At 45.6% G+C, this 18192-nt stretch overlaps 1 pseudogene; it reads right to left on the reverse strand.

The window, feature by feature from the left end:
• Positions 1-1842: 1842 nt before the first annotated feature.
• Positions 1843-2604, reverse strand: LOC129667619 (splicing factor YJU2-like; annotated as a pseudogene).
• Positions 2605-18192: the final 15588 nt, after the last annotated feature.

Consider the following 18192-nt stretch of genomic DNA (forward strand, 5'->3'; position numbering starts at 1 on the left):
TGCAAGTGTATACCACCATACCGCGCTTTTTTTTTTTTTCAGATGGGTTCTTTGAAATTAAACTCCAGTACAAATGGTTGCGATGCAAGCACATGATTCCCAAGCCTAAGACATGCAGCTATTTCCCAAGCTGTTTCCCAAGCCTAAGACATGCAGCTATCGTCATCATCATCATCATCTATGGGCATGATACATGTGGGGATTAGAGGACAACTTTGGAGTCAGGTTTTTCCTTAAACCATGGTTTACCTCAACTTGCTGGGCTTTCCTGGAAAACACCTTTAGCTACTGAACCTTCTCAACTGCTGTAGGAATCACTTTTTTTCTCCTTTCTTTCTTTCCTTTTTTTTAAAACAAGGTCTCACTATGTAGCCTTGGCTGGCCTAGAGTTCACTATGTTGACCAGGCTGGCCTTGAACTCACAGAGATCTACCCTCCCTTCCATGCACTAGGATTAAAGGTGTGCACCACCACAGTTGGCCTCGGAATCACTCTTTTTTGTTTTTTCTTGAGACAGGGTTTCTCTGTGTAACATTGGCTATCCTGGAACTCACTCTGTAGACCAGGCTGGCCCTAGACTCAAAGATCCACCTGCCTCTGCTTCCCTGGTGCAGGGATTAAAGGTGTGTGCCACAACCGCCCAGTAAGGAATCACCTTACTAACTGTGGAATGTGGCCAAGGCTACCTGTTCTCCCTTCTGGGACTTCAACAGTCTCGTTCTAATATTGGCTGATGACTCTGTATAGTGAAGGAGTACCCCCCTTCCCTTCTGTCTCACCATGGGCTCTAAACGCTCCATTCCACAAGATACCCCAATTCATTGGCTTCCTTATAAAGTGATCTCAGTTCCTTGGGTTAACAGACCTCAACTGACAACTCTTAAACTCTTACCAGAATTTAGTACCAATACAGGCTTGATAAGAGTCACAACTGGCCTGAGTTTAGTACCTTTGATTTTCAAATTCTTTTTTTTTTTTTTTTTAAGATTTATTCTTTTTACAGTATTCTGTCTGCATGTGTGCCTGTAGACCAGAAGAGGGCACCCTACTTCATCATAGATGGTTATGAGTTGCCGGCTGGTTGCAGGGAGAACAGCCAGTGCTCTTAACCTCTGAGCCATCTCTCCAGTCAAATTCTAACTTATTTAGATAACTTTATACAATGGAACGGCAAGTGGTCTGAGGTTTCTTTTGTCCAAAGCTATTTTCTGTCTTAAGGGCCCATCCCTCCTTCTGTCAAACTTGCTCTGATTGTCAAATCCTTCTTCTCCCATCTTCCCTCATCCTATCTGCCACTCCCCAAGACCCTCCTCCCTATCGCTTCACTGACCTGGCAGATGAGCCCTGACTTGGACCAGCAGTGATCTGTTCCTCAGTGGCAGGTTCCTGAGAGGAAAGACCAGGGGATCAGAAGATAGGAAAGTTGGGGCTCAGGAGGTCTTGCATAAGTTATGTGTTATGTCAAGCAAGCTTAGTAAGAAGTACATCTTTTTCCCCCTTGTAAATATAAATGTTTTATTCACACAAATCCCACTATCTGATGAGTTGTAGCTTGACAGTAATTAATACTCTAATTTTTTAAAATTACTTAATGAGAGGCTGGAGAGATGGCTGGGCAGTTAGAACACTGGCTGCTCTTCCAGAGGACCCTGGTTCAAGTCTCAGCATCCACAACTGTCTGCAACTCCAGTTCCAGGGTATCGGACATCTTTATACAAACAGGACTGCAGCGGAAGCACTGATATGTTGGTGTTGGGGTGTGGGGTCAGCTACCTTCCTGCTCTCTGGGGGGGAGGGGCAGCCACTGCAAGCACCTGTACCCAGGCTGAGACCTACCCCCCTTCACCCGTTAGCTTCCATCTTCACTTTCTTTGGCACAATCAAGCCAACCAGCTGTGTCCAGGGCCTCTGACCTCCTCTTTGCCTTTGGTACCTCATTAAGGATGGCTGTGGGGTTGTGTCTTGCTGCCACCACTGGTCAGGAAGGTGGATTCTCGTCCCCTGAGTCAGAATCCTCTAGAAGCCTGCGGTGGCAAGCCTCCTCCAGCAAGGCTGCTGTCTCACGCTTGTCTTCCTCTTCCCTGGACGGGTGGTGTCGCCTTGAAGCCCACATGCGCCTGCCGCTGGTTCAGATCCGTTAGCTCCTGCAGGTTTTCCAGCACCTCCATCCCCAGCTTCGAGTCTTTTGTGAGGTTCTCTAGGACCTTCCTGGGGTTGTTCAGCTCCTCATCCTCGCACTCCTTCTGCTTCTCTTCCTCCTCCAGAGCCTCCTCAGCCTGGAAGTTGCACGTGGCCCGGTGCTCCATGGTGTTAGTCCGTGTTCTCTGGTTGTGTCTTGAAGGTGATCTTAGCCAAGCAGCGCATGCACTTGATGTAGGATCAGAAGACGGGCAGGCCCAGGTGTGCCTCGTTCTAGACCGTTTCCTTGCGTGCATAGAACTTCCTCCCCTTGAATATGTCTTCTCCACATGTCTTACACCTCGTGTTGAAGGGCGCCATCAGCAGCACTACGTTCTGCCGGACATTGGGTAGCTTGAGTTCCGGGATCTTTGACGGGTCCGAGTCAGGTGGGTAGTATTTGTGGAAAACTTTCCATTCCGCCATCTTCGCTCCCTGTTCCTCGAAGAATCAAAAAAGCAGTTCTCTTTTGTTGTTTAAAAGAAGAAAAATCCCAACCGTTCTGTTTTACGAAGGAAGACTCAGGAGCCAGATGCTGGGGTGAAAACCTGCTAGCTCAGGGAGGCCAAGAGAGTAACCAGCTGACCTTCCTTCTCAGCTCAGGTCTGGATGGAAAAAAATCCAAGAGGCTCACTAACACAGCTGACAGTCCAGGAGCAAAAGGCCAAAACAAAACAAAACAAAACAAAACAAAACACGTGCTCTGTGGCACACACAAACACGCCTCTCCAACACACAATATATACACACAATAATAACAAAGATTTTTAAATTGGTGTATTAAAATAGATCTTACTTTATTTATTTTTATTTTATTTATTTATTATTATTTAGTTATTTTACTTATTTTGAGACGGATTTTTCTCTGCTCTGTGTATCCCTAGCTGTCCTGGAACTGGCTCTGTAGAACAAGCTGGTCTGGAAGTCACAGAGATCAATCCACTTGCTTCTGCCTTCCAAGTGCTGGGATTAAAGGCATGCACCACTACTGCCTGGAGAAAATTGATTTTTTTAGTTGACAAAATGCCTTAATAAAATGGGAAGTCTAAATTGATAATCATTAAGACATTGAACTCAGCTGATTTTTTTTTTTTTTCTGGACTAGTGCTGATGGCAAGTAAGAACAGTTCTGGGAGTGTGTTGTGGTAGCAGATGCCTTTAATCCCAACCCTGGGGAGGCAGAGGCAAGAGGATCTCTCTGAGTTCAAGGCCAGCCTGACCTACATTTCAAGTTTCAGGATAGCCATGACTACATAGAAAGACCTTGTCTCAGGAAAAAATAAAAAGTCATTGAACTCATAGTCAAAGGCCTCCCATCAGAGGTCAACAGACACAGCTGCACACAGCTGAAGTGGAAGTGTCTCAAGTTCAAAGCCAGCCTAGGCGCATGGCCCTGTTTTTAAGAAAAGCCAAGCTTGTATGATTTTATTGATCAGATTTCTCAAAACGGTGAGAAACAAAAACCTCTACATTCAAGAAACTGCTTCAGAAAACTAGAAAGAGGAAACCCCCTCCCCCAGTTCATTTTCTGAGGCTGTTGTTGGAGGTCAAGCAAGGCATTAGAAGTCACAGGCATTTTCAAATAGGAGCAGAGAGGGATATCGAAAACACACAGCAGTGTGATTTAGAAGGCACATGTAGGTGCGAGTTATCACGGCCAAGCAGAGTTAGCGGGACGCTAAGGGATGGTTTCCCAGCAGGCAACTCCATCCGTATGCAACATGGGAATTTCCATTAACGTGTTAAAGAAAACACCCTATCTCATAGTAGGTGCAGAAAAGGCATTTGATAATGTGGACTACTGGTTACTGGTTCATTATTAGCGATCTCCAGAAATCTAGGAATGAAAAGAAACGTCTTTCCCTCTATTGATGGCCACGGCCAAGCATGCAGGTTGAATGTCTAAGTGCTTCTTGCCCCAGGAGGATTGCCAGCTCTTTCAGAAGATGCTACAAAACAGTTATTATGACGCTGGCTTTGTTATGTGTTTGGGGGTGGAGTATGTAGAGGAGAATTTTTTTTTTTTTCTGGGCTAATGCTGACGGCAAGGAAGAGCAGTTCTGGGCATGTATGTATATTTTTATTTTTGTAAAGATTTATTTCTTTTACTTTATGTGTATGGGTGTTTGCCCGAAAGTATGCTTGTGCGCCGTGTGTGCTCTTGGTGCCCTTAGAAGTTGGATCCTTGGTAACTGCAGTGACAGATGGCGATGAGCCACCGCTTAAGCAGTGGAGGGATTTATGCTTCCCGGATGCAGAGGAAGGCATTTGGGAGGAAGCAGAACTTCCATGCCTTCCCTAGGTGTGCACCTGCCAGGAGCCTCCAGGTGTTCAGCCACCTGGACACTCCAGATATAACTTTAATCTGGGAAGTAGACCTTGGTTTCAAAGTTCTCTGCCTGACCCCTGGTAATTATGGCACCTAGATCATGCATTAAAACCCTGTATCTCATCCCTCTACTTACAGGCATTTTAAGGTCCTCTAGTACCTTTGCCATGGAGCTACAGTCTCCAAGTCCATACAGCCTGGCCCTCAACCTCCTTTCCAACTCCATGTAAGCCTATCCTTCTTGTCCCCGCTATCACACTGCTAGAACCCTGTCCACACTGTAAGCCCACTCAGACAGCCTTCCACCCTCACCCTCACACCACCTATCTTTTCTTCCTGGAAAACACCCACCGATTCAAGAGCCAGCTTAACTCCCCGTTATGCTAGAAAGTTCTAGCCAACTGTTCTGCTCCCCTTCCTGTGTTCTTTTCTTTTTTTTTTAATTTTTATTTTTGTTCTCACAGCCTCCTTTTACTCTTTCTTATCCTCTTTTCTACCTTCCATCCAAAGTCAATGAAATACCCAGAGTCCCTGGGGCCCTGTGTGGTACTGAAGAGACAAGGTTAGGAGAGAAAGACAGATCAGTGCTGACACTATTAAAGAAGCACACTTGAAAGCCTCGAGTGTACGCAGTGGTCCTGTGTGCCTAGCCCTCACCCCACCCTGGCCCTTAGCAGATGTCCGAGAAAGAACCGACTGTGTCTGTGATAGATGAGATATGTTCGATTACCTCCTCGATCCTGGTACCTGCAAGTGTTGCTTTAAATTGGGTCTCTGCAGATGCTAGCAAGCTACCATGAGATTGTACCAGGTCACGTGGACCCTGATCTAGGGATGGGTGATCTTACGGGAAGAGGGAAGAGCATCACATCGTGAGAAGATGCGGCAGGGACTGGGGTGGAGCAAGTATGAGAAGACCAAGACCATGGATCATCAGAAGCGCTAGAATCTAGGAAGAAGCAAGGCCAGATTCTTGAGCCTTCAGAGACAGCAGGACCCTTGCTAACACTTGATTTCGGGGCTTCTGTCCTTCAGAACCAAGACATGCAATCCTGTTACATCAAACGTCCCACGTGGTGATAATTTTTAAGGCGGCTCTAGAAAACTATTTATCTGGTACGCCTGGCTTTCATCTCATCTTCAAGCTACAGCTGCCTAAGTTTAGGATGGATCTCAAGCTAGGCCATCTGGTCCACCTGGCCCTCCCTGTGCTCTTAGGCCATCTCCTTCACGACGCTAGATGGCGATAAAGGGATGAGCTGGCGTTACTGAGGCGGCTAAGGGGATTGACGGATTTCTGGCGCGGTGTGATTTGCTGGGATCCTAAATCTAAGCTGATGACTGGAGAGTCGTTTCTGTAAGTTCTTTCTGGAGCAAATGGTGCTTGTCTTGTCACGGAGCGGAAAGCGGGCTCTCCCCTCTCAAAACTATCCTGCCAACCCCGGCTCCCGCTTTGCAGCCTTGCAAGCTCAACTTTTGAGTTCAGGAACCTGTTCCTCCCAGGCTGGCGAGAGGCCAACCACCATGCCAAGAGGTGGTGGGCCATAAGGCCCAAAGAAACAGAAATGCTTTGCCAGGGGAGTTTGGGGTGAGCTCTCCACAGTGCAAGGACCGCTGCCTGGCAGGGCAGGGGACGGGCAAGGGGCAGCAAAGGCAGGCAGAACTCTGTATCTTCAAATGCCACCTACCTGAACAACTTCCTTTTTGCTGCATCACAGGTATCTGTAATAGCCAAAACCCAGGAGGGACCTCTCAATCCTTCTGTTGCCTCAGCTCAGAGAATTTACTCCAGAGCTGTGTTCCTTTAAAAAAAAATATTTTTTACAATAATTTTTATTTTATGTGTGTGTGTGGTGGTTGTATTTTTCTGCTATCTGTATACATGAGCTTGCCTAGAAGAGGGCATCAGAGTCCCTGGAAGTGGAATTACAGGCAGTTGTGAGTCACCCTGTGGGTGCTAGGAGTTGAATCTGGGTCCCTTGGAAAAGTAGCTAGTGCTCTTTTTCTTCTCTTTCTTTTGTTTTGTTTGTTTGTTTTTCCAGACAGGGTTTCCTTAGCTGTCCTGAACTCACTTTGTAGACCAGGCTGGCCTTGAACTCACAGAGGTCCACCTGCCTCTGCCTCTCAGAGTGCTGGGATTATAGGTGTGCACCACGGCATCCAGATTTTCTCCATCCTTCTTCTTCCTCTTCTTCTTCTTGATTTCATTTACTTATTATGCATGCAATGTTCTGTCTGCATCTGCACACCGGAAGAGAGTACTAGATCTCATTATAGATGGTTGTGAGCCACCCTGTGGTTGTGGGGATTGAACTCTGGACCTCTGGTAGAATAGCTAGTGCTCCTAACTTGTGAGGCATCTCTCCAGCCCCAAAGCATTTTTTGGCCGGGGGGGGGGGGGGGGGGGGGGGGGGGGGGGCGTTGGAGACAGGGTACTCTGTGTAGCCAAGGCTGTCCTGGAACTTGCTCTGTAGACCAGCTGGCCTCAGACTCACAGAGATCCACCTACCTCTGCCTCCTGAGTGCTGGGATCAAAGGCGTGTGCCACCATTGTCTAGGTCCACTTTCAACACAGTAAAAACCTTTGGAGAACAGTGTTGTTCCCTTCCCCCACTGAACTCCCTCCACAGCACATGGCTCGTAGGTGATACTCAGTGACATGGTCAGCTACTGGGCACAAGCTACTTCTCCAATAGCAGTTCCCTCTTCTCTTTTCCTCTAGACACACACCCCTTCCTATTTCACGTTGTCTGGTATGCTAGTCTCACGTGCCAGGGCCTTGACCTTCGACTTCCTAGCCTCTAGACAGTGAGAACTAAATTTCTATGGTTTATAAGTCACCTTAGTCTAAAGGACTGTGTTACAGCAATAGGATCAGACATATACTTACTAGATCAAGGGTATGTCATAATCATTTTTGTTTTGTTTTTGTTTTTCAAGACAGGGTTTCTCTGTGAAGCCTTGGCTAGATCAGGCTGGCCTTGAACTCACAGAGATCTGCCTGCCTCTGCCTCCTGAGTGCTGGGATTACAGTTGTGTGCCACTATGCCCAGCTGTAATAACCATTTTTAATCTAAGTAAATTATTTTAAACAGTCATAGCTGGTCATGGTGGTACATGTCTTTAATCCCAGCACTCAGGGAGGCAAGGGCAGGCAGATCTCTGTGAGTTTGAGGCCAGCCTGGTCTACAAAGCAAGTCCAGGACAGACAAGGCTGGACAGAGAAACCCTGTCTTGAAAAACAAAAACAAACAAATAAACAAAAAAATCATAGGGTGTGGGGGATGGCACATACTTATAATCCCAGCACTCAGGAGGCAGAAGGAGTCAGGTGTCTGTGAGTTTGAAGACATCCTGGTCTACAGCTTGAGTTCCAGGACAGCGAGAGCTACCCAGAGAAACCCTGTCTCCGAAAACAAACAAGCAAACAAATAAATAAATACAAATATGCACTCACAGAAAGCTTCCTGAACCATATGGCTGACCCTATCCAAATGTCCTTACATGTTTCTTAAAAGCAAAGACGTTCTTTGTATTCATGACATAGCCACCAAATCTAGGACCCAGCAGTGGTACAATATCTAATCTTCACACCCCATTCAGTGGTCTTCTTATTTAGTTAATATCTTTAAGATTTTAGGTTCCAACCATCATTCCCTCAATGAATCTTGTCCTGAGTAGGATGACCCCCTAGTTCTCAAGACGGGGACTGTGTTGATCTCACTCCTTTCCTCAAGCCCCACAGAGTTTGTGCAGAGTACACGCTCCCTACTCATCCGGTAATAGCACATCTGGTAATTACTGTGCGTCAGAGCTGGCCCAGGAGGACCTAAGCGCGTAGGTTTCCAGAAATATCATGACTCCCTGCCCCAGGAATGTAAATATGTAGTAAGCTTGCATCAGACCTTGTAAACACTGGTTCTGTAGGGGAGAGGCAGAGGAGCTGGGTTCTGCCTCTGGTTCTGCCCTCACAGGTAGAGGGTCCCTGACCCTCGGGATTCCCCGCACCTACCCTGTATAAAGCCTCTACCTTACCTGAAAACAAGCTGTGGTCATACCCCAAGAACAAAGGTGCTGGGTCTTTTTCTGAGTCCTGGCCACAGCCTGAGTCCCACATGCCTTGGCTCTCTACATGGACTCCTGGAATGCCCTCTTCCACACCAAACCTATTACGCTGCCCTGCTGCACCCTCTGTTTCTTCTTGCCTTAGAGATGTAATCCTTCTGGCCCTTTTATCTGTGTGTCATAGCATCAGTCATCTGAGAATCTCAGGCCTCTCGCCTGAGATGGCCTGACATACAAGCACGAATACATACATATGTATATATGCATGCATGTATATATGTATTGTGTATGTATGTGTGTGTGTATATATATATATATATATATATGTATGTATCCAAGTTCAGCTCCCTGAACCCACATCAGATCACCCACAACTACCTGTAATTCCAGCTCTGGGGCATCTGGTGCTTCTGGCCTCTTTGGGCACCTGCATTCAAGTGCACATATTTACACAGAGACACATAATTTTAAAAAATACATCGTTATACATGTGTGGTATAAGGAAGGAAGTGTGTTTGAGGGGAGGGAAAGGAGAGAGGAGACAGGGCCTGGTGAAGGGGCAGAGGATGATTGAACATGTGGACAGGCAGGCAGAAGGACCAGGACAGAGCTGTGAGGACAGAGAAGGAGATGGCAGGAGACAGAGGGAGGGGGGGAGAGAGAGACAGAGTGCACATAAGAGGATTAAGAGAGTGCAGGATGGTGGGTGGGTCCTTTTTATCCTGCAAACTGGCAAGCACCAGGCAGCAGGTTATGACCTCAGAGGTTGTTAGGCAACCAAGAAGCAGGCTAAAGGGCCCAGATTAGAAGATGATTCTCTCCTCCATGTCACTTTACCAGGCTTCAGATCTTCAGAGGCACTCAGTGCTAATGTTATAAATGCTGGGTGCATTTACCTCTAGAGAATCTCTGTATAAAGAAAAGCATACATACTGATACATTCTTTTTCATCTTTTTTAAAAAACAAAAACAAAACAAGAGCAGGGCCCAGTGGTGCACACTTGTAATCCCCTCACTCAGTGAGGCAGAGGCAGGCAGATCTTTATGAGTTCAAGGCCAACCTGGTCTACAAAGTGAGTCCAGGACAGCCAAGGCTACACAGAGAAACCCTGTCTCAAAAAAAACCAACCCCTCTACACATACACACACACACACACACACACACACACACACACACACACCAACAACCAAAAGACAAAACAAAACATTGTATGCACTCTATTTGGCCCCTGGCCTTTCTCAGGGCACAATATGTTCCACAGATTGCTCCTTAAACAATTTCAGGGTTTTTTTTGTTTTTGTTTTTGTTTTTTTTTTCTTTTCTGGTATTCGGTGTATATTTAGATGTGTCAGATGTATTTTAACTAGCCTGGGTTGATAACTCTTCGGCTTATGTTCACATTTTTGCTTTAGTAAGTAGTTGCAATAAATAACTTAGATATAAATGAGCAAGGACATCTGCAGGAAAGAAAACAAAACAAAACAAAAACCCCAAACCTCCCAAGTGGGACCATTTGAGTACATCCCTCCAAAATTCCTATGTTGGAACTTAACCCTCAAGGTAGAGGTAGGATGTGGGGCCTGTGGGAAGTGAGCAGGTCATGGGACAGTGCTAATGCCCTTGTAGAGGGGTGGGGGTGAACTAGCTAGGACCCTGTGGGCTCTTCCATCCCTTCTGCTACTGAGGATGTGTTCACCTCTTCTACAGTGTCCATCATTCCATGAGAAAGCAACAAGTGGTGTAGAGACCAGGACTCCAGCAGACACTGACAAGCCAGGACCTTGACCCTTCCATTATCCAGACACTGAGAAGTAACTTTCTGTGGTTTATACATTACCCAGTTTAATGGACTATGTTACAGAAAAAAAAAAAAAAAAAAAAAGATGGACTATGGCACAGAATTTCCAGGTCAAATGGTATGCTGAAATTGTTTCATTTTACTTTTTAAAAATATTTAATTTTATGTGTATGAATGTTTTATCTTGTTATGTGGACCATGTATGTGCCTGGTTCTGTGGGGGGTCAGGAAAGGACATTGGGATCCTCTGGAACTGGAGTTACAGATGGTTGTGAACCAACATGTGGGTCCTGGGAACCAAACCCGGGTCCTCCTTAAAAGCAGCAAGTCTCCATGTCTCCAGCCCCATGGTAATAATTTTCAGTTCAAGTAAATACTTTTATTTAGAAAGAACCACATACTTACAGAAAACTTCCTGATCAATGGGCCTAACTCCCTCCAGTATTATAATGTGATTCTTATAGGCTAGGATAAAAAACAAACAGCATACATGCATACACACACACACACACACACACACACACACACACAACCATTGGCATAGCATCACCACCCCATTCATCTTTTAACCAGGTAACAAATATCTTTTATACAAAATAAATAAAGACACAATTGAGAACCACAGCCATGCTCTATTTCTTTATGTCTCTTTGGGCTTCTCTAGTCTGGAGCAGTTCCTTGGTTTCACCTTGATCTTCATGACCTTGACAATTTGGAGACTACTGGCCAGTTAATCTGTAAAACTTAATTTGGGTTTTTGCCTCGTTTTTTAAAAAGCATCCTCAGCTATTTTATTTTCTCTCTGGTATCCATTTTGTATGTGAGGTATCAGGTGTGTTTAGCCTTATTGATAATTATGTGAAGTTTTGCTTTATTTAACAGTTGCAGTTAAGGGCTGGAGAGATGGTTCTGTGGTTAAGAGCCTCTGCTCTTCCAGAGGTCCTGATTTCAATTCCCAGCAACCACATGGTGGCTCACAACCATCTAGAATGTGATCTGATGCCCTCTTCTGGCATGTAGGTGTAGATGCAGGTAGAGCACTCATATACATAAAATAAATATATTTTTTAAAATAGTTGCAGTTAATAACCTGGATATTATGGCGTCACAGGCAAGGCTGTCTGTGGGTCGTGAATTTAGGAGCACTCCCACAGGAAGTCTAGAGAGTGCTACCGTCATCTTCATCTCTCCATCGCACCCCATCAGGTAGTGGGTAATTTTGATTTGTCCCCTTGGTCAAAGTGATGTCTGCCAGGTTTTTTTTCACCATGAAGTATTTCTACATATTGTTGCCTTAGTTTTCCCGAGGGGAGGGGGACATAGAAAAAAAAATGTCTGTTCACCCCAGTTGCAGCACTGATAACAGAATAAAGGAAAGACGGTGTACAAGTCCAGGTTGGGGAAACTGATGGGTTCACTAAGTTGTTACTTAGGGAGCACGTGTGACTTAGAGTCAGCTGCATCACCAAGACATGATCCCACCCAGCATGGGTCACTGGAACAGCACTTCCATCAAAATGTCTCCTCCCTGCAACATCAGTTTGCTGCTTCATAACCGCTGGGAAGGGCCGGTGAACTTCCTGGTCTTGTCAGGTTCCCGAGAGTTTCATATGCGTCCCTGTTCCCTGTAGAAGGGAATGGGTCGGTGTAGAGGGAATGGCTATCCACCTTATGTTTCGTTATTTATTTACTTTTTAAATCATTGTTAACAGTATTTTGTCTCTGGCCATTAGAAGTCACTTTGAGGGGCTGAAAAGGTGGCTCAGTGATGAAGAGCATTTGATGCTCTTGCAGAGGACCTAGGTTTGATTCCCAGCACCCACATGGCAGTTCCCAACCATCTATAACCCCAGTTCCAGGGAATCTGACACCCTTTTCTGGCCTTAACAGGCACCAGGGACACATGTGCTCATACACGTATATTAAGGCAAACATTCATGCACATAAAATAAATCTTTAAAAAAAATTACTTTCAGTGAGAGTCTTTTGGGCATATATCCATATTTCTCTCCAAGGAACTCTGGTTTCTTTTAGTTAGAATAGTATTTATCATATTTATGTGTATATGTATGCCTACCCAACTTTATGAGCACCAAATGCATGCAGGAACCCAAGGAGGCCAGAAGAGGGTTCCTATCTTTTGGAAATGGAATTAAAGATAATTTTGAGCTACCTTGTGAATGCTGGGAACTGAACCCCATTTCTCGTTAAAAGCAGCAAGCACTCTTACCCACTTAGCATCTCTCCAGCCTGGAAATAGTTTTAGAAACAGTATACTGGGGCCGGAGAAATGGCTCAGCAGTTAAGAGCCCTGGCTGCTCTCCCAAGAGGACCCCGTCCATTTCACTACGAAACACGGACATGGAGGTTTACAATCATTTGCGATTTCTGTCCAAGGGGATTCCATTCCCTCTTCTGACCACTGATGGCACTACACACACATAGTCCACAGGCATACACGGAGGCAAAACACTCATATACATAAAACAAATGAATAAAAAATAAAATAAAAGCAGTCAGGCGCAGTGGTGCACGCCTGTTATCTCAGCACTCGAGAGGCAGAGGCAGGCAGATCTCCGAGAGTTCGAGGCCAGCCTGGTCTACAAAGCAAGTCCAGGACAGACAAGTCTAGCCCTGAGAAGAAAGGTGCTCTTAATTTGAGCAGGTTTTAAGATAATCATAGGTTTGGTTGAAACTGCCTCGTTTCTGACCTTATTTTTAAAATCTCCAAAAGAGAGAAAGAGAGAAAAAAAAAAAGGAGGGTGGGTCAATTTATCATGGTCCCTCACTTCAGGTTTTACTGTTGGTTTATTATTCCTGTGGATGTCTATAGCCTGATTCTCTTCCTGTTTCTTCCAACAGCCCTTTGCTCACTTCTCTGTGAAGAGCATTAAAACATAATTTATCTGCTAAGACACAAAAACAAGAGGCATCTTCTTCTCCGGGGACTCCCCAAAGCACTGACCATCTCCTTCACTCCCTAGCCACTATGCAGATCTGTTCTTAGAGCTTTTTTTCTTTGTTTTAAAGCTCTGTCTTAAATTTCAGGTAGCTGGTGCTGGAGAGATGGCTCCAAGGTTAAGAGCACTGGCTGTTCTTCCAAAGGTCCTGGGTTCAATTCCCAGCAACCACATGGTGGCTCACAACCATCTATAACAAGATCTGGTGTGCAGACACATATGCAGGCAGAATGCTGTATAATTAATAGATAAATAAATCTAAAAAGAATTTCAGGTAGCTGTTAACTCCCCCCCCCCCCTTTTGCACGGTACAAATGCTTTGAGGGTGTAGACTGACTCTTACAACCATGTTCCGAGAAGCTAGTACCAGGTTTTGTTTAATGACTTCAGGAAACCAGTAGCCCCCAGAAATGACACAGCACATGCCTGGTGTGTTTGTGCTGAGCAAAAGTCCTTGTTTCCCATGCCCCCAGTCTCCCCAGATGTTGAACTCAGCTGGCAGGCTTCATCTACAGACAGACTGCCTTCACTAGAGGCCAGAGTGTTACTCCTCCACGGAAGTTCCGCTGAGGAAATGTCCACACTTGCCAAACTCTCTGCCTCAGAACCAACTGCTAGCCCAGGCTTACAAAGTCTAAGTTGCCCTCGCAGATTGCTGGGGCCACGTTTATGTTGTGAAATTTCCTTTTTCCACAGACACAGGGATGCCAAGGGAAGTCCAGAAAGCCAGGCAGCTGTTCCCCTCCAGGGTGGGGGATGGACTTTCTTGAGTTTCTATCACCAGCAGCTTTCAGGAGAGCCAAGCCCAGCTCAGGAATGTGTACCATCCCTAAGCAGGTTCACAGACAAATGAAATCTCATTTACTAGTGAAAAAGAAGACGGTGGCCAGTACCCCAGCACTATATCCTGAAATAAAGCACCAAGACCTGGAATTCAAGCATTCCTCTAGGGCAGGGGAAGATGGGAGCTGTAGGGTGGTGGCTCATAGTTCAGCTGACCCTACTAGGACCAGGAGCCACACTGACTGCTGGGGCCAAACCATGTTCTCAGGAGGAACTTGTGGTCAGGACAGTAAGTGAAATAAAAGCAGGTGGTGGGGAAGATGTTCCCAGGAATAGCGGATCAAGGAAGTTGGGGAGAAAGAGGGAATCAGGATGTAGAGATGACTAGTGATCCCTGTGAGGTCCAGTTGAGGGTGGCATGCCTGGGTTCAAATCCTAGCTCAGTGGGTGACTGTTACTTCCATAGTCTTGGGGTGCACTTGGACCTGGTCAAGAGTTTTTTTTTTTTCACTTGTGAACTGGGGTAATGTGGCTTCCTCACAGGCCACTGTCCTTGCTGGAACACAAGTATACTAGCAATAACACATGTTGTTCTGACCTGAGACTGTGCATGGAGGGCTGGATTTCTTGACTGTATGAGCGGGACTGGACAGTATGTTTCTCTTATTCTGGGCTAGTGTTGAGACGGCAGGCCACCAACTCCTGCCACGGGGTGGGCTAGAAGGGTATCTACCCTTCTAGCTCCTTCTATATCCAAGGCCTTTGGAAACAAAGAGTATCTTCCCCCTGGGCCTTCTGAGGGTTCCCCAGGACCCTCTGACTAATCAGAACAGATGTGGCAAGTCTCAGCTCCCTCCTCTCCTACTCTCTTAAAGCAGTAGTGCAGGGGACAAAGGCTGCCTGTTGCCTGGCAGGAGGCTTCTTCCAACTCAGAACCTCTTTGTTCTAGTCCAGGCTGAAGATCAGCCAAAGCCTTTACACTGAGGTCTGATCTGGAAGAGGAGAGGCAGGATTTTTATTATTATTATTAATTACAGTTTATTCACTTTGTATCCCGCTGTAGCTCCCTTCCTCCTCCCCTCCCAATCCCACCCTCCCTCCGTCTTCCCCACACATGCTCCTCTCCCAGTCCACTGAAAAGGAAGGTCCTCCTCCCCTTCTGATCCTAGTCTATCAGGTCTCATCAGGAGTGGCTGCATTGTCTTCCTCTGTGGCCTGGTAAGGCTGTTCTCCCCTCAAGGGGAGGTGATCAAAGAGCAGGCCAATCAGTTCCTGTCAGGGACAGTCCTGTCCCTATTACTATGGAACCCACTTGGACACTGAACTGCCATGGGCTACCTCTGTGCAGGGGTTCGGGAGGCAGGATTTTAAATGGAGGCATTGCCTAGGTTTAGGACTCTGGGACATGGTCCTTATCTAAACTGGGCTTTCTGTCTTATCCAAGGAAGCCAGGGAGGGAGTGAGGTACTCCCCAGTGTTAGAGATAACCTGGGTCTTTGCTGAGCAATTTCCTTTAAACTTGTCTGAGGCAGCTCTGACTGATGCAAGCAGCAGTGGGTGCTCTGCAGACCGAGGAAAGGCGGATTAGAGAGGAGGATGAAGGCCTTGCTCAAAAGCCAAGCAGACCAAGAATATTGGTTACTCTATAACCTGAATATGAAGACAAGGTACTATTTCTGAAGACAGTACATGTCATCAGAGTTAAGCTGGTGTCTAACAAGAAGTGTCACCCCTACCGACTAGCATTCAAGGTACTTGAAGGTACCTTGTAAGCTATCAGAGGAGGAGGGTAATCAATCCTCAGTCTCTCCCAGCTACAATCCCTGCAACCTTCTACAATGGCCCGGCTGCAAAATATATTGGTTCAAGACTGGCCCAATTGTTTCAGGAGTAAACCACCACTTTCTGACTGGCTTTAAGGGCAACTGTGTGAAATAGAACCCATACCTGAGACTATAAAAGTGACCAAGATCCTGAGTCTAAATAGGCCATAGGCCTGGGGGGAAAACCTAAAACTATTATTCTGCTAAAAGAACATAGCAGAGGGCTGGAGAGATGGCTCAGCATTTAAGAGCACTGAGTGCTGTTCCAGAGGTCCTGAGTTCAATTCCCAGCAACCATCTGTAATGGAATCTGATTCCCTCTTCTGGTGTGCATGAAAACAAAGTATATGTTCATACACATACAATAGATAAATAAATCTTAAAAAAAAGAACATAGCAGAAAAGTGATTTCTAATGACAAATTGGTATACCCATAGATCAGTGCTTCCATTAGCTTTCATCAGAAAAGCATGCAGCAAACGGAAATGAACACAGAGATCCACACTGAACAATGTGAAGAAAGTGAAAAATCTTTGGAGTACTCAGTCCTAAACAAGATGTCTTCTTCATCTCATCTCTCCACTTCCATTCAGGGATCCATGTGGAAGAGGAGGTGGAAAGACTGTAAGAGCCAGAGGAGATGGATGGCTACAAGGAAATAGCATCTTCCAGACACACCAGGACAGGTGCACATAGGAGCTCACAGAGACCTTGGTGACAGGCACTGGTTCAAGCCAGACAGGGTCCCAGCAATAAGAGGGAGAAGTAAACGTGGGTTCCCACCCATATCTATCTGCAATTAATACCTGCTGGCAAAGGAAAAATCAGTTTTCTTCAGTGAAGTCTCACTGGGTATATTCACCACACACCTCTGAGCAGGCCCCATGCTCTGGAGTAATTGACTGAAATAAGATTAACTCAATGGTATTTTTGTAGATGTTTTATCAATTTTGCTTTGTTTGGGCATGGCTTTTTGTTTGTTTTTTGTCTTATTGTTCTTTTGTTCATTTTGATTTTTGTTTTTGTGTTTTTATGAATGTATGTGTTATATTGGGTTTTGTTGTCTTTTTTTGACAGAGAGAACATAAAGTTGGGTGGATAGGGAAGTGAGGAGGATCTCAGAGGAATGGGGGGGGGGTTACCAAAAAACATTGTATGAAATTTTTTTCTCAATTAAAAAGTTTCCAAAAAAGTGAAGCCGAAATGTAGACTTGCTGAGCGTGTGGGACAGAAACACAGACCGGTGCTCAATTCCATCCCTGCTCAGCTATCAAGTGGCCAGGTGACACACAGCCGAAAAGATCAGTCAGTATCTTCATCTGCAGAACCAGGAAGCAATTGACCACTGCATGGTCTGTGCTTTGTCTTTCCTGCCCTGAACACTCACAACTGAATTCCAGGGGCTTGGGGATAGGAACCTTCAAGCTTTCTTGGCAGAGCTAGTTTCGAGCGGTTTTCTGTTCCTGCATCATGAGGCAGCCTGGGGTTACGGGGAGAGTTCTCTGAGGCATATATTAAGAATGAGGGCTGGAAAAGAGTCAGGTTTGATCCTAGTTTCCATCACTTCATAAGCAGTGTGACCTTATGATAAAGCACTTTTTGATTTTGTTATTAACCACCATTGCAGTACTGAGGACAGAACCCAAGACTGTGTGCTTGCTAGGCCGATCACCCCCCACCCCCTTTTGGGTTTTATTGTTTGAGACAGGCTCTTGCTATATAGCCCAAGTTAGCCTTGAACCTTTGATCCCACTACCTTAGCATTTATAATTTTAAGCCCATTTCTACATTTGCAAAGCTCAGGTTGACTACCTCCACCCTAACTCTACTTTAACCCCAGCCAAGTTGCTGGGGACTAGAGGAATGAGTGTAGACTGAGCCTAGAATGCACTCCATAGACAATTCTGTTGCTATTTTTTGTGTTTGACTCAAACACATCTCCAGCACACCCTAAGTTCCTGCTTTCTTCCTCTTGTGCCTGCCAGGTGACCTGACCTTGTACAGCTTGTATAGCTTCTTGGGCAATAGGAATGTACCCTTTATTCATTTATTTTATTTTTCTTTCCTTCCTTTTTCTTTTACCCACCTATCTATAGCATTTCACTATGTATCACTGGCTGTCCTGGAATTTGCTATGTAAGCCAGGATGGCCTCAAATTCAGAGATCTGTGTGCACTACACCCAGATGTCCTTATTTTAATCCAGATCTCACCGCCTTCTTCCTGAAATACCACATTTTTTTTTTCTTGTGCTAG

This window comes from Psammomys obesus, unplaced genomic scaffold (genome assembly GCF_907164565.1).
Source record: "Psammomys obesus unplaced genomic scaffold, mPsaObe1.curated_primary_1811, whole genome shotgun sequence".
Taxonomy (NCBI): Eukaryota; Metazoa; Chordata; class Mammalia; order Rodentia; family Muridae; genus Psammomys; species Psammomys obesus.